This window comes from Antennarius striatus, chromosome 5 (genome assembly GCF_040054535.1).
Source record: "Antennarius striatus isolate MH-2024 chromosome 5, ASM4005453v1, whole genome shotgun sequence".
Taxonomy (NCBI): Eukaryota; Metazoa; Chordata; class Actinopteri; order Lophiiformes; family Antennariidae; genus Antennarius; species Antennarius striatus.
Window position 1 is genome coordinate 8,684,364 of NC_090780.1, and position 15,637 is coordinate 8,700,000.

At 39.6% G+C, this 15,637-nt stretch overlaps 1 protein-coding gene across 4 annotated transcripts in view; it reads left to right on the forward strand.

Moving 5' to 3' along the window:
• The first annotated feature begins 7,528 nt into the window (after window positions 1-7,528).
• atp2b2 (ATPase plasma membrane Ca2+ transporting 2) overlaps window positions 7,529-15,637 on the forward strand; it is a 145,647-nt gene continuing 137,538 nt past the window's right edge. For all 4 annotated transcript variants that reach the window (XM_068315038.1, XM_068315039.1, XM_068315036.1 and 1 more), the window contains exon 1: window positions 7,529-7,766. The gene's annotated coding sequence lies outside the window, so the exon portion shown is untranslated. The remainder of the gene's footprint in view (window positions 7,767-15,637) is intronic.

The following is a 15,637-nucleotide window of genomic DNA, read 5'->3' on the forward strand; positions in this document are numbered from 1 at the left end:
GTAGTTTCAGAAACAAGTGGAAAACAACTGTTTAAATTTGCTGCTTAGTTGTTGCTGACTCAGCTCAATCTCTCCTCTTTCACGATTTAGCTCTCTTTACTGCTGCTGCTCCCTCCAATTCTAGCATCTTCAGTCAAAATGCAAATAAATTCAACTCATTGGCAATAAAAAATGTGCATCTGCCCTGTGATTCGAATCCACTTCATTATTTAATTATTGGTTCTTACTTGGCCTGTATTATTTCGTCTACATTGAGCCTCCAGTTTTCCTGTAATCCCGCAGACACTCAGACAATCATATCCTTGGCAGAGCAAAACAACACACTGGTGAACAAATGTGTTTGCTCCTTTGGTTTTATGTTAGCATAAAACCTTCAAAGATATTGCGACTTTGCCAGCAAGCCAATTTTTATGCTAAATGGTAGCAAGAAAGACAGAGATGAGGTGTTTAAGTCTGCCAAACATGACAATTGTAATCATTTAGGACATTTTTGTTCGTTTTTAATGTCTGATTCAGGTTTCTCCACCAGTTTACTTCATCACAAAAAGACTATATAAATATGCTAATATGCTTTCTGAGTTCTGACAAAAAATGTTTTAGCTCATGTAGTTGAATAATCAAGACTCCAGGGTTAACAGAAATTTTGAGAGCTTACAGTGGGCTGCTTGTGTTGGGAGCATTCAGGTCAATCCTTTTGCTCAACAAAGCCTTCAGTGAGACTAAAGGACCTTGGAGGGATTTAATCTTCGACGAATTACACATTGCAACAATGTAAGTGATAAAATTGTACAAAAGAAACTTGAGATAGAATAAAAGTTTAATATTTTACTTTCAAATGCTACTAGTACTGAGCTTTCATTCTTCATGCTTTCTTGGCTTAAAATTCCTGCCACGTATAAGACAGAGCAGGTACCTCCTCAGCGATCACCTACGTTTCTTCCTGCTGCTTAGAGTTACATTTACACTAAAATGTACGCCATGGTGTTTGTGCAGCAATAGAAAATAGCTGCTTGCGGTGTTAGAGTCCAGTCCATCATAATGTAAAGATGATGCAATGCTCAACGGTAAAACTAATAATACAAATTCTTAAATTAATAATTGCTAAACACACACACACGCACGCGTGCGCGCACACACACACACAAACACACACACACACACACACACTCACACACACACACACACACACATACACACACACACACACACACACACACATGCACACACACACACACACACACACACACACACACACACACACACACAAGCGTGTGTGTGTTTGTATGAAAAATTATGATTATTTTCAGTTCCTGAACGTTACCATAGAATAGATGTGTGTTCTGTGTCTGCTACTAGTTATATTCTAAAAAAAATATACAACACTTTTATTTTGTTGAAGTAACTATTGATCTGTTTGGGATAATGAGTTCCTTGTCAGAATCAAAAAACTACAGAGCACAGTAAATAGAACTAAGTTGAAGCAAGTGTTTTGAATTTGTAAGCTATTTAATTAACTGGATATTTTTTCTCCCTTTGTATAATTGTCTTCTGCTTTAAGATTGAAATGGGTTTCTGTGTTTGCTGAGAGGCTATTATAATGGCTATTATAATACTAATTCCCAAATATTATTCAAGAAACAAACTCCAACTCTCAGTGAAAGACTTCATTGTTATATGACTGGATGGCAGTTGAATTGTTGAGGCCGTATTGACAGACAGGATTGTGTTGCAATGGGAGACGTTTACTGTAAGACAAAACGGTCTTTCATAAAATGACTGACAGTGTCAGTCATTTTATGAAGCGCCTCATACTAGTTGATTGGAAGTGGTAACTACTTGATGTGTGAGGCACTTTGGTCAAATCCCTCTTTTGAGGTGTTTTATGAATACAGTTCTCTGTGTAGTGCTGCAGGTCAGGGGTTAACACATTGTAGACCTTTTGATATAACTGGAGGTGAAACAGACAGAGCCTTGATCTCTGGCAGATAAGAATCGACAATGAAATGACGCTGTTCTCTGGGGGTGTGCATAGACCTTTGTGTGATATGCTGCTTGGTCATCAAAGCACACAATCATTTGCCATATTATGGTTGGTTGGGGTTGTCCTTCTGTTGTCCTTGTGTTGCACTCATTTCAAGAAAACAAGGCTAAACATAAACAATGCAGCTAGCAGCACACCTTTCATTGTTTTATGCATCGCTGCCGCACAGTTGTGAAAACTATGCCTGCACAGTTATTTAGCACTTGACTGAAAAAAATGTTAATTGAAATTATTATTTAATTTATGCTTGGTTACATGTCACAATATAATTCCAAGTAATTCTCCATGTTATTCTTTTTTTTGTACATGTTGAAGTAAAAAAGTTATAATGGATCATGGATTCAAAATAGCAAAACAACGAACAACTCAAGATGTTGCACCAATTTATAATATAAAAAGTAGATTTTTGCTATTTTTCCTAACCTGAAACCTAATTTCTGGGTTATGTGATTACACTATTCCCAGCAGGCATAATTGAATTACAAGTACAGTACAGTGGGATTTGAATGATACAATTTCTCTTTTTATTTAATTTTATGCTTCTTTTAATAGCTGCATATTAAGTACAGGTAAAAATTTTATTCTATAAGATTGGGATTTTAAAATTGTGAACGAGGTATTTTGAGTAGTTGTGGACCCAGGCAGAGTTAAATTCTGAGGCATGTTCTGTCTGTAGGCGGGTTACATTTAGGATTTGTTTTTATTTCTCTTTAACATGGAAAATGTTTTTTTTTATTGTAAAAATGAATACATATTTTGAACTATGTCTTTTCTTCATTAGTTAGGCACCTCTGATGAAGACTTCTTACAGGATTTTTTTTTGCCCTCATCTGGAGACTATTTCTAAATTTTTCATCTCATCTGTGAGCTTTCAAACATATAGCCAACTTCCTCAAATTTAATTAAATTTAAATTTAATCTAAGAAAACAGGCAAAACTTTTTTGGAGTCCATTTTAGGAGTAAGAATCTGATCATAAGTCAACATACAAGTCTACATCTACTGGTAATTACATCCCACTGTCCATGCTAGTTTACTGTGATGTTGTCAGCACAGTGCTTTCACACAGTGGTTTATTGTGAAGTGATTCACTCTTGAAGAACAGTAACTTAGTTTTTACTTCTTTTCTGTGATATGGCTAAGAAACATCTTCTGACACATCATAAACTATAACTGGGATTTGTTTGGACATTAATGGTTTCACTTGTTCCATGAGCTTAACATCAACGCCCCGTGGAATTGTGGAGCTCAATGTGTGCACAACTTTTATGGTATCACTTCATATATTTCACTGTACAGTAGTTAGAGGGATGATGCTTTTCTTGTCTCACTTTGAAGAGTAAAGATGATTTTCTGTGGGGAAAGGCATTTTTGAGTAGATGGTGAGGCCACAATGTGCCTCTAAGTATAGTTCTGTGTGTACAAGCATGCGTGTTTGTGTATGGAGCTGTGTGTGTGAGTGTGTGAAAGTTTTGGGGGTACTGTTTATTTACAGCTCAGCCTGTGGGAGACGTCCAAATCCAACAGAGAGGGCATGGGGGCATGGGAAGACCTCCACTCTGCCCTTATGTGTCATCCTTTTTCTATTAGGACTTATGTAGTGTGTGTGTGTGTGTGTGTGTGTGTGTGTGTGTGTGTGTGTGTGTGTGTGTGTGTGTGTGTGTGTGTGTGTGTGTGTGTGTGTGTGTATGTGTGTGTGTGTTTTGGTGTGTGTAAAGGTTGCTGAAAATAGTGCATAAGTAAAATAATATGACAGTCTTGAATGCTCATGTACATACATAATTTTTCGGGGGAATTATCTGATATGATTATCCTTGTGGTTCCCCCCACAGACACAAGACCAAATATTTTCTGCTCCATCACTTTTCCATCAGTAGTGATTCATTCATTCAAAGAGAGAGAGAAATTTGATGGAAGAAAATTCAGTTTATTTCATCCACAATAAAATAGATGGATATAATTCATTTATACATTATTGTTAAGAAACAAATTCTGCACTTTACATGTGCCTTTTAAAGAAATTGTATGTCCCAATACTCAATGTAGCCAATGTAGCTATCAGTGTAGCCACAACAGGATACAAGCCAGTATCTGATTGTGCAGGTCCCAAGCCCGGATAAACACAGAGGGTTGTGTCAGGAAGGGCATCTGGTGTAAAACTTTTGCCAAATCAAACATGCGAATCAAACCTATGACTTCCATACCGGATCGGTCAAGGCCCGGGTTAGCAACGACCGCCATCGGTGCTGTTCACCTACGGAATGCCGTTGGAAATTGGACTACTGTTGGTCGAAGAAGGAAAGGAGGAAAGTGTGTTCATAGGAAGAGAGGGAAGAGGAACGCCAAGAGTGTAGGACTGTGAGTAGGGACATTGAATGTTGGAACTATGGCAGGAAAAGGTAGAGAGTTAGTTGACATGATGCAGAGAAGGAAGGTAGACATACTGTGTGTCCAGGAGACCAGGTGGAAAGGTAGCAAGGCTAGAAGTTTAGGAGCAGGGTTCAAGTTCTTCTATCATGGTGTACGTGGAAAGAAAAATGGAGTAGGAGTTATCTTGAAGGAAGAGTTTGTTAGGAATGTCTTGGAGGTAAAAGAGTGTCAGATAGAGTAATAAATCTGAAGCTATAAATAGAAGGCGTGATGTTCAATGTTGTTAGTGGGTATGCTCCTCAGGTAGGATGTGAGCTGGAGGAGAAGGAGAAATTCTGATTGGACTTTGATGAAGTGATGCAAAGAATACCTAGAAATAGAGAGTTGTCATTGGTGCAGACTTCAGTGGACATGTTGGTGCAGATAACAGAGGTGATGAGGAGGTGATGGGGAGGTTTGGTATCCAGGAGAGGAACGCAGAAGGACAGATGGTAGTAGACTTTGCAAAAAGGATGGAAATGGCTATAGTGAATACTTTCTTCCAGAAGAAGCAGGAACACAGGGTGACCTATACGAGTGGAGGTAGTAGCACACAGATAGACTACATCTTGTGTAGACAGTGTAACCTGAAAGAGATCAGTGACTGTAAAGTAGTGGTAGGTGAGAGTGTAGCCAAACAGCATAGGATGGTGGTGTGTAGGATGACTCTGGTGGTGAGGAAGATCAAGAGGGCAAAGGCAGAGCAGAAGACGAAATGGTGGAAGCTGAAAAAGGAAGAGTGTTGCAGGACTTTTAGGAAGGAGTTAAGACAGGCTCTGGGTGGCAAGGAGGTGCTTCCAGATGACTGGACAACTACAGCTAATGTGATCAGGGAGACAGGTAGGAGAGTACTTGGTGTGTCATCTGGAAGGAAAGTAGATAAGGAGACTTGGTGGTGGAGTGAGGAGGTACAGGAGTGTATACAGAGAAAGAGGTTAGCTAAGAAGAAGTGGGACACTGAGAGGACTGAGGAGAGTAGACGGGAGTACAGAGAGATGCAGCGTAAAGTGAAGGTAGAGGTAGCAAAGGCCAAACAAGAAGCTTATGACGACTTGTATGCTAGGTTGGACAGTAAGGAGGGAGAGACTGATCTATACCGGTTGGCAAGACAGAGAGATAGAGATGGGAAGAATGTGCAGCAGGTTAGGGTGATTAAGGATAGAGATGGAAGTCTATTGACAGGTGCCAGTAGTGTGATGGGAAGATGGAAAGAGTACTTTGAAGAGTTGATGAACATGGAAAATGAGAGAGAACAAAGACTAGAAGAGGTGACTGTTGTGGACCAGGATGTAGCAAAGATTAGTCAGGATGAAGTGAGGAGGGCATTGAAGAGGATGAAGAGTGGAAAGGCAGTTGGTCCTGATGATATACCTGTAGAGGTTTGTAAGTGTCTAGGAGAGGTGGCAGTAGAGTTTCTGACTGGGTTGTTCAACAGGATCTTAGATAGTGAGAAGATGCCTGAGGAATGGAGGAGAAGTGTGCTGGTGCCCATTTTTAAGAACAAGGGAGATGTGCAGAGTTGTGGCAACTACAGAGGAATAAAGCTGATGAGCCAAACAATGAAGTTATGGGAGAGAGTAGTGGAAGCTAGACTAAGGGCAGAAGTGAACATCTGTGAGCAGCAGTATGGTTTCATGCCAAAAAAGAGTACTACAGATGCAGTAATTGCTTTGAGGATGTTGATAGAGAAGTATAGAGAAGGCCAGAGGGAGCTGCATTGTGTTTTTGTAGATCTGGAGAAAGCTTACGACAGGGTGCCCAGAGAGGAACTGTGGTATTGTATGAGGAAGTCTGGAGTGGCAGAGAAGTATGTTAGAGCGGTGCAGGACATGTATGAGGACTGTAAGACAGTGATGAGGTGTGCTGTAGGTGTGACAGAGGAGTTCAAGGTGGAGGTGGGACTGCATCAGGGATCAGCTCTGAGCCCCTTCTTGTTCGCTATGGTGATGGACAGGCTGACAGACGAGGTTAGACAGGAATCTCCATGGACTATGATGTTTGCAGATGACATTGTGATCTGCAGTGAGAGCAGGGAACAGGTGGAGGAGAAGCTAGAGAGGTGGAGGTTTGTCCTGGAAAGGAGAGGAATGAAGGTTAGCCGCAGTAAGACAGAGTACATGTGTGTGAATGAGAGGGACCCAAGTGGAAGAGTGAGTTTACAGGGAGAAGAGATCAAGAAGATGGAGGATTTTAAGTACTTAGGGTCAACAGTCCAGAGCAATGGAGAGTGTGGAAAAAAGGTGAAGAAGCGTGTACAGGCAGGATTGAACGGATGGAGGAAGGTGTCAGGTGTGATGTGTGATAGAAGAGTTTCAGCTAAAATGAAAGGAAAGGTGTACAAAACTGTGGTGAGACCAGCGATGTTGTTTGGTCTAGAGACAGTGTCACTGAGGAAAAGACAGGAGGCAGAGCTGGAGGTAGCACAGATGAAGATGCTGAGGTTCTCTTTGGGAGTGACCAGGAAGGATAGGATCAGGAATGAGTACATCAGAGGGACAGCACAGGTTAGAGGTTTTGGAGATAAAGTCAGAGAGGCCAGACTGAGATGGTTTGGGCATGTCCAAAGGAGAGATAGTGAATATATTGGTAGAAGGATGCTGAGTTTTGAACTGGCAGGCAGGGGGCCTAGAGGAAGACCAAAGAGGAGGTTTATGAATGTAGTGAAAGAGGACATGAAGGTAGTTGGTGTGAGAGAAGAGGATGCAGAAGACAGGGTTAGATGAAGGCAACTGATTCTCTGTGGCGACCCCTGAAGGGAAAAGCTGAAAGGAAAAGAAGAAGAGTATGTCCCAATACTCAACTGGAAAACTATAGTAAACCTAAGAGCGTAGAAGAGTTGGTTGTTTAGTTTCAGTTGAGTTCACAATGGACTAAATGTTCCTGTGGTGTGTGTGTATGTGTGTGTGCATAGGTATGTGCTCCCACTTCTAACTTTCATGTTAGTAGGCCTTATATACACACACCCCAGTTCCGTCCCTCTCTGCTGCCACCCCCCCCCCCTTCATTTCTCCCTCCCTCCTTTCATTTGTTCTTGGGACGCAGCATTAATATGAAGCTCCTTGTTGTTGTAGTACTTTCCCATGCTGTGCAGCTTTCCAGACCTTCAGAATGAGTCCACTCATAGTGAATATGCAGACCATGCAACGTGGGAAAGCCCATTTCCACCTGCTAGTGGCTTCCGCTGCAAACATTCTAGGTTTTCTCTAGGTTATATTTCAGGTAGGTTAACCTGCTGCTACCACTACCAGCACCAAAAGGGATATCAGGGAACACGTTGAGTAGCATTATCACAACATCTTCCACTGTGCTGCTTCACTGTAAGTAAATAATAAAACTTTATTATTTTCAAATATGAACAACTGGTTTTGACAGATGATCTGAGAAAATTAACAGACATCTGATTAGCAGTGGATTAATTGAGTTTCTGTACTGATTCTGCTTGAAATTTACTGTCGCTATTCTCATGGTGATGGATACCACACTGCCTTAAAATGTGGTTGATAATCAGCTTTGCAGTGGTAACATGGTCCTTTCATCCTTGTTCTGTTGGAAGAGTTTGGGTGGTAAATGACTGATGTTTCTGTGTATACAGGTAATATACAGGTTATATTGGTGCATGAAAGTATATATCCCAGCCTGGTGTTAGCCGTTTTGCTCAAAAAAGCACACATATATTACTCTTTATGCTTATGCCACTATACCATTCTTTATTTTAGCACACCTGTTTTCTTATTAGTATTTAGCCTTGAGGCTTTTTTCCCCTACCCATTACAGCTTTTATACTAGTGTTAATACTAGTGTGTGCAAGTAGAGATCCACACACAGACAGACAGAGGATGGTGGGAACATCTGGAGGAACAAGACCAATCCCAAGCCCTGTTAAAATATGTAGGGGCTGGAAAGTCTCCTGAGGGAGGTTATAACAAACACTCTCTAACAGTCACACACTACATAACTGCACACTCCAGAGGTGTGAGCCTGTGAAACTACACATGTACACATGTTTGACCAATTTATCCGATCAGAAAAGCCTTTTCAGTCATGCTTTGTCACTTTTCTTGTGTTATGCATAACACACCTGCGGTTTTCTCTGTGGCCTTTTAAGGAGACATCATGTAGCTATACGTTCTCTCAAAAGGCTTTATAATCCTGTGGCATGCTGCAGTTCTACTACTATAAGCCAAGACACAGTACAATGAATGTGCAGGGGACCCTGAAAGCAACAAAGTAGCCTTTAATTAAACTTATTATTATATCCGTCTGTCTGCCTCTCTTAGTGCAGTATAAGGGCTAATGAAGTACAGAAGCATGAAATACTCAGGGAACATGAGGTTAGGGGAAGAAAAATGATGGGATGAGATGCAAATTCAGGGTGTGAGAGAGCACTGCTGCCTTCTGGTGGGCTGCACTCTTTTGCCTGACAACAATTACCTGCAATGAGACTGTGTGTTTGCATGTGTGTGGAAATACCCAAGTAAGTCATCACTGCATCAGTTACTACTTGATGGAACACCCCTGCCTGGATTTTCCCATTTGTCCTTTTGTGTCTGTTTCTCTATAGTCACTCCTCTATTGTACACAGCATTTTCTCTGCCCATGAATCTAGGATTCAATTTTCTTAAATTGTTGATGGTGATGTTGTGTAGAAACCTCAGTCATATCTGCGACTCAAGGATTCAGTCAATTGAACTAAAATATTTTGGTTACTAATTAGATTTGTGCTGGAAAATGGTTGGCATTAGCATTTTGGGATTTTTCTATTGTCAATATGTTAGACTGATAAAGTAATTTTATCAGTCTAACTGGTTAGTCATTCTCCTTGAAAGTTGTCTGAAGAAAATTTTGAAGCTTAGGTCTCAACTGTCTTAATTTTTTCCCACCATTTTCTATTACAGGACATTGTATTGAAAATCATGGAAAAAACACCTCACGATTTTCTTACACAAGTTTGAAGGAGCCAACGGAAAAATCTTGTGCGGTCAGTGGAAATAGACCCTGAGAGGAAATAACTTGACCATGCAAATGCTGGGTTCAGAGACGAGTGCACCACAACCATTAAAGTGCCAGGAGGAAGATACAATCAATGAACTTGTGCACTCATTGCACCAAGAAACTGCACAGGATAGAGTATAGTGAGGAGCTACCTGCATGCCTGTGCTCACACAGAGTTCCTGCTCCACAGATATTCATTGGCATAGATATTCCTGTCCACCAGCTGCCTTTGCTTTTAGCGAGGCTGAGAGATTGTGTCCGTTCTATGCAAAATATCTCTACACTGTCTGAACAGCAAACATTTCCTAAAATAGCCAGCTCCCCCAACCCTGCTTGTGGGTTTACTCAGTTCAGTTACAGTTACTTGAGTTTAGTAGCTGCTTGCATGTAGACAGAAAAAAGAACTAGAACAAGCTGAGAGTCCAGTGGATAAAGAAAACAGAGAGGTTAGCGAGGGATAGAGGAGGAAGAGAAGGAGGAGTTTAATTAGAATATTTTTCAAACCTGCTGTATTTTCAATGATATGAGAAAATGTCAGGGCCACCACTGAGCTCCCTTCTTTGCAGCTGTGCATTCGTTATGATTTGCTTTCAGCAGTGACCTCCACCCTTTAATTTTAAATGTGTTTGCAAAGTACACCATCACAAATAGCACTGATAAAAAACCTCCAATTCAAGGGGTTATTGTTGATATAAATAGCTTTCTGATTAGCTGTAAAATTATTCAGTACACGTTTTGGTCATTTTATACATGACTCTCTCACCATCTTCAGATGATTGCACTGACTTGATAAAGCATAAGCCCTGATTGCTACTAAATTAACTTGATTATTTTCTATGAGGTATTTTACTGATGTCATGCTACTGTATGACAGTAGGCAAGACTGATTCTAAAATAAATGCATAGTATAGAATGTTTTTTGATAGAATTTGTCTTTTGTTCATCTTCATCTTCATGAAGACGAGATGATTTTATCATGTCATCTTCAGCTGCTTTTCCCGCTTTGAGGGTCATGGGTCTGCCGGAGCCTATTCCAGCTGACTTCGGTCGACAGGCGGGGTACACCCCCGACAAGTCACCAGCACATTGCGGAACTCTTATAATTTTATTTTATATATTGCTTTCTTCCATAATAGGTATTATGATTTTGTTTGGTTTTCCATGAATTTTATGATGGGAAGCATAAAATGGAAGAGAAATAATTAACCTTTGGAGCAGATACAGATAATGTTTTTATCTGTAATAGATCAATCACCTGCTGGAAACTTGGTAGAAGGGGTGGTGACAGTATGAAAGGACACATTTTCTAGTGGATTGCAGTGAAAGCTGCAATTGAGGATATTTTTTGGGGTATGTTTTGGACTAGTACAAGAGTGGTCAACTACATACTGTTTGACAGATTACAAAGAAACTCGGAGAAGGGGTGGAGAATGTGACATAGAAGAAATCGAGTTTAGGAATGAATCGGGATAAAGGGATGTTTCCATGAAATTATTTCCCTTTTTTGTCATTGTCATATAGGATAAACTTCTTTTTGGATTTTCATGAAACTTGGTCAGAGTGTGGAACACAGGCCAGAAATGTGTCTGTTAGACTTTGGAACTGACCTGGTTATAGATGTCAATCCATGGGTCTTGTTCCTTGGTGGAAACACAGTATACACCCTAATTAGTTTCCCCTCTGGTTCTAATAATCATGATGATAAAAAAATCAATCATATTCACAATTCATTTGGCTCCAATTGCTGATCGTGTTGTATATCTGTTGGTGTTCAGTGCTATAGATATTACATTCATGTGCAAACATGGTGAAATGGTGAAAGATGGGATGATACTGCAGCGAGGCTTCGGAATGCTCTGCTTGGCCCTTGTCTTGTCAAATTCCCAGAGAGAGCTGCAAGAAATGAATAGGCTGATGCTGTCAGAGGACCCAGTTGTAAAGGTGATGAGACAGTCAATAAATGAATAAATAGTTGTGATGCTAAAAGTGCGGTGACAAAAACCAATTTATTACCTACCTATCTACCTTTATACTTATATACATGTATATGTGCGTGTGTGTATATATATATATATATATATATATATATATATATATATAATATATATATGACACACATACACACACACACACACATACTAGCGGGAACCTGTATAAATTCCACGATAAAACAATGATATCAGACTTCGTTTGTTTTCTTTTTTTTTGTTTGCCATCACATGAAAACAAACCACGGTGTCCGACGAAGCCGAAACGGCTCCGTGTGAGTGGGACGGACGAACGCGAAGATGAAGGCCGCTTCAGTGTTACGGTCCGGCCATCCGGGTAGAAGCTGGCCTCATGGGTTTGGTCCTGGTGAATAAAGCATCAGGGTTCCCCACACAACAACGTGAGGTCCGTCAAAATCAAAGAATGTGTACCGCTATATTTGACAAATCCAAAACGGCTCCGTAAGTGAGAGACATGAACAAATATGAAGACCGGAGCTAACTTGGCTAGCGGCCCGAACTTACAGGTGGACGCCGGAAGCGTGACAGGGTGAGGTTTTCAAATGAGCTTATTCAAATATGTAGGTGGGGATATATAAACCCTAACCCTAACCCTAACCCTAACACACACACACACACACACACACACACACACACACACACACACACACACACACACACACACACACACACACACACACACACACACACACACACACACATTTATATATAGTTTACTATAAAATACAACACACTCTAAGGTTAGCTATGCTACATTTACACTTACATTGAACAGTGACGTTCTACTGTTCCAATTATCTTCAAATTAATAAGCAATCTACTGTATGTATTTACCGTATGTTTTTAATGGATGCAATCGTGGAATATATTCCACAAGGTCATACATGAAGCACAATATCATCAATGAGGCAAAAGCAACAAGATTAACAAGATTATGAAAGCAGTCCACAGTCTGAGGTCAGGCCTTATTAATATATTTGAGCCCCAGTGAAGTGTCTCTGCTGGTTTCATGATCTTTTACAGTATGCAGTGAAATATTGTGTATTCTTAAAAGGGTATGTGAATGAGATTTGGTGCACTGAATTTAAAGTGCTTATTTTACATATTTGTCTATTTTCTTCTAATCCTAAATGGCTGAAAAATAGAAGTGCAAACTTTGTGTAAAAAGTATGACATACATCTGTATCTGTACGTAATTTACATGCTTCATGTAAATTACCTACACTTCCCAACTCAATTCTTTCAATGTAGAAATAAAAATAATATATTTAGAGATTAAAATATATAATATAAAATAAAATAAAATAAATGCAAGTACTTTTAGAGTGTGGCTTCTTATGACACAGACTTCCTCAGCCTAGTCAAATAGATAATTGTACTTTATTGATCCATAACAAGGAAATTCACAAAACTAAAGCTAACTATAACTACAATACTACATAAAAAATATCTATATAATAATAGACTTTAATGACGTTGCCGCAGATGTCATTCTATAGTAGTCATGTGAAGTGTCTCTGAAGTGTCACAATGCATTGATTGATTTTTTTTCCAAACCAATTGTAACAAAGTGTTAGTAAATAAAATTGCAAGTGTGATAACATGCTGTGGCCTTTGATTATGTAATGTTGTGTAAGAAATTAGCTCAGCAATAGTGTGTAGGTGTGTGTTTGGTTTGCATGTGTGTTTTTGGGACAAAGAAAGGGAGAGTTGTATATCACCCTACTTTGCTGCAAAGGTAATGCTGGATGTTTGCCCAGTTTTTTCATGCACCATTGTTGAAACGCTACATGCTATTGCTCAGGCTGGTAATCCTGTTTCCATTAAGCCTGAAATACTTTTTTTTTGTCTTATGCTCACACTTAAACCGCATTTTGGCAACTCAATCAGCTTTTCAGCTTTTATTAAGAAAATTAACATGATCTTCCAGCATACCAGGTTATAATAGAAATAATAGGTACAAAAATATTGTAATTTTTATTTTCATTGCTTTTTGTTTTCATTGCCTCAGGTGACATTTAAGGAAAAGAAAACCTGCCTTTTACTAGATCAGCTCAATAATTGCCTTAGCTGTACAATATTTTAAAATCATATTCAGAAAGCCATCCCTGTCCATGCCATGCACAGACTGGAGAAGAAGACACGTTATTGTCATTATACAGTTTTGCAATCATACAACAAAATTGCTAGGTCAGATTGAGAGTTGATCAGGCCGCTGCACCCTGAGTGCGCTTGTCAGTGTTGGCCAACATGACCTAAGGGGTCTTTACATGTTTTTCATGATACTCAGGCATTGGTCATTGAGCTCACAACCATTTTCTAGAGTTATAAATATTTATGTAACTATTACCAATAGTCTTTAGTCATGCAAAGAAAACATAAGGAAAATTAAGATTCATTTGATTTCTGTCCTGCCAGGTCTTAGTCTTGATTTTACTGGATTTTGTCTAATTCTCAGTTGTTAATTTACATATAATTGGCCATGATTTTCTTTTTCATGATGTCTCTCATGACTAACTATTTGTAAATCAGGTTCTAAATTACCTTTATTGTTTGAATTATGCAGGCCAAGAAATCTGGAATTTTTTGCTAATGTTGATTGATGACCATTGCACATGTTAGAACAGTCTGGTCTATGGATTTGTGGTCTAGTTCTGTTTTTCAGTTATCCTCTTCATGCTATGTCTCTATTCTCCCAGTTACCTATATATTTTTAAAAAAATAAATTTTCATCAAGGTTTTGGACTCATCAACGTAGAAATAACTGCTTCGGTTCCACATTTTATTCACTGTCATTTATGCGGCAACAAGAAATAGTCCGCTCACATATTCTCTAAAGACTCTTCTCTGAACAAAACTGAAAGGGACTGAGTTGGACACATTTTTCACAAAAAGCATGGTGTCTCCACTCTTTCTGCTAGTTACATTTTAGTAGTTTAGTTCACATGATGTGAAAAAAATAGAAAGAAACAGAAACAAAAACAGAAGGTCCTGTCACCCAGACCCCATGACAAACCACTTGTAAGTATTCTCACATCTTATCACCCTTTTTTGTCTTTGTATTTTTGTCACATTACATATACATCCCTTACTTATTTTTGTACATGCAGGGGTGTAATATGGCTTCCATAGCCTTTATTTTCCTCTTTCTTATACTTTGCATCAACCTGCCATCTTATCTTGTGTAGGATTTGTTGTAACTCCTCCACTACCTTTAGGTTGATTTCTGACAACCTCACATTGGCATCAGCCCTAGTCATTGTTAATTTCCTTTTTGTCTTTGAATAGTTCCTCCCTTTGAATCTACTGTAAGTATAATTATGATATTGACTTAGGCCTTGTTCAGAGTAGTCGCCTATACCCGATTTTTAGTGAATTTAGATTGTTGCTGCATATCTCACGTGTAGTCTGTACGGTCCCAATCGGATTTTTGTGGGACGATATTTGAAACCACATTCGGGAGGTAGTTTCTTGTTGGATAGGGACTGAGGCGTCTGCAGTCTGAACAGCTCCTAACACTACGATCAGATACAACGGACTGTGACGTCATATTTGCCAGGTGAGAGGAAGGCTCCAGAAGGAAGAGCGTCGCGCATTACGGAGTGGTAAAACACGGAAGAAGAAAATGACGACATCGGGTCTGTTTATATTTTTCCCACCTTTACCAGGCAGTAATATTAGCAATACGCTAAGGTAACAAAAATTCATGTTCATCGTCATTGCTGTTGTTGCCGCCGTCACAATCATATGACCTCACACATTACGCGCACTGAACGACGACTCCGCCCCGACGTCGTTGCTACACTGTCAGATCGACCGATAATGTGGCCCAATCTGAACAGAGAAAGATCGCATTTGGACACTTGCTAAAAACAGTGTGAACAATCATCCATAAAAATCGGATATGGAAGGAAATCTAATACAGTCTGAACGGGGCCTTAAAGACATGACAAAGAGGAAGTACATTTGGTTGTTATAGCATCCTTGCGTATGAAAGAAGTGACACAAACCTTTTGCCAGGTGAATATGTCCACTTTAAACATACAAACATGGTTCAGGCTTTTTTGCATCACCGTAACTGAAGCAATTCTGTGTTAGAATGGCACAGAACTTTTTAAGGAAACCTAAGAGCCAAAGGCATGGGCAGATTTCGGTCATTCATGTCATAGTCATATTGAAAGCTCTGA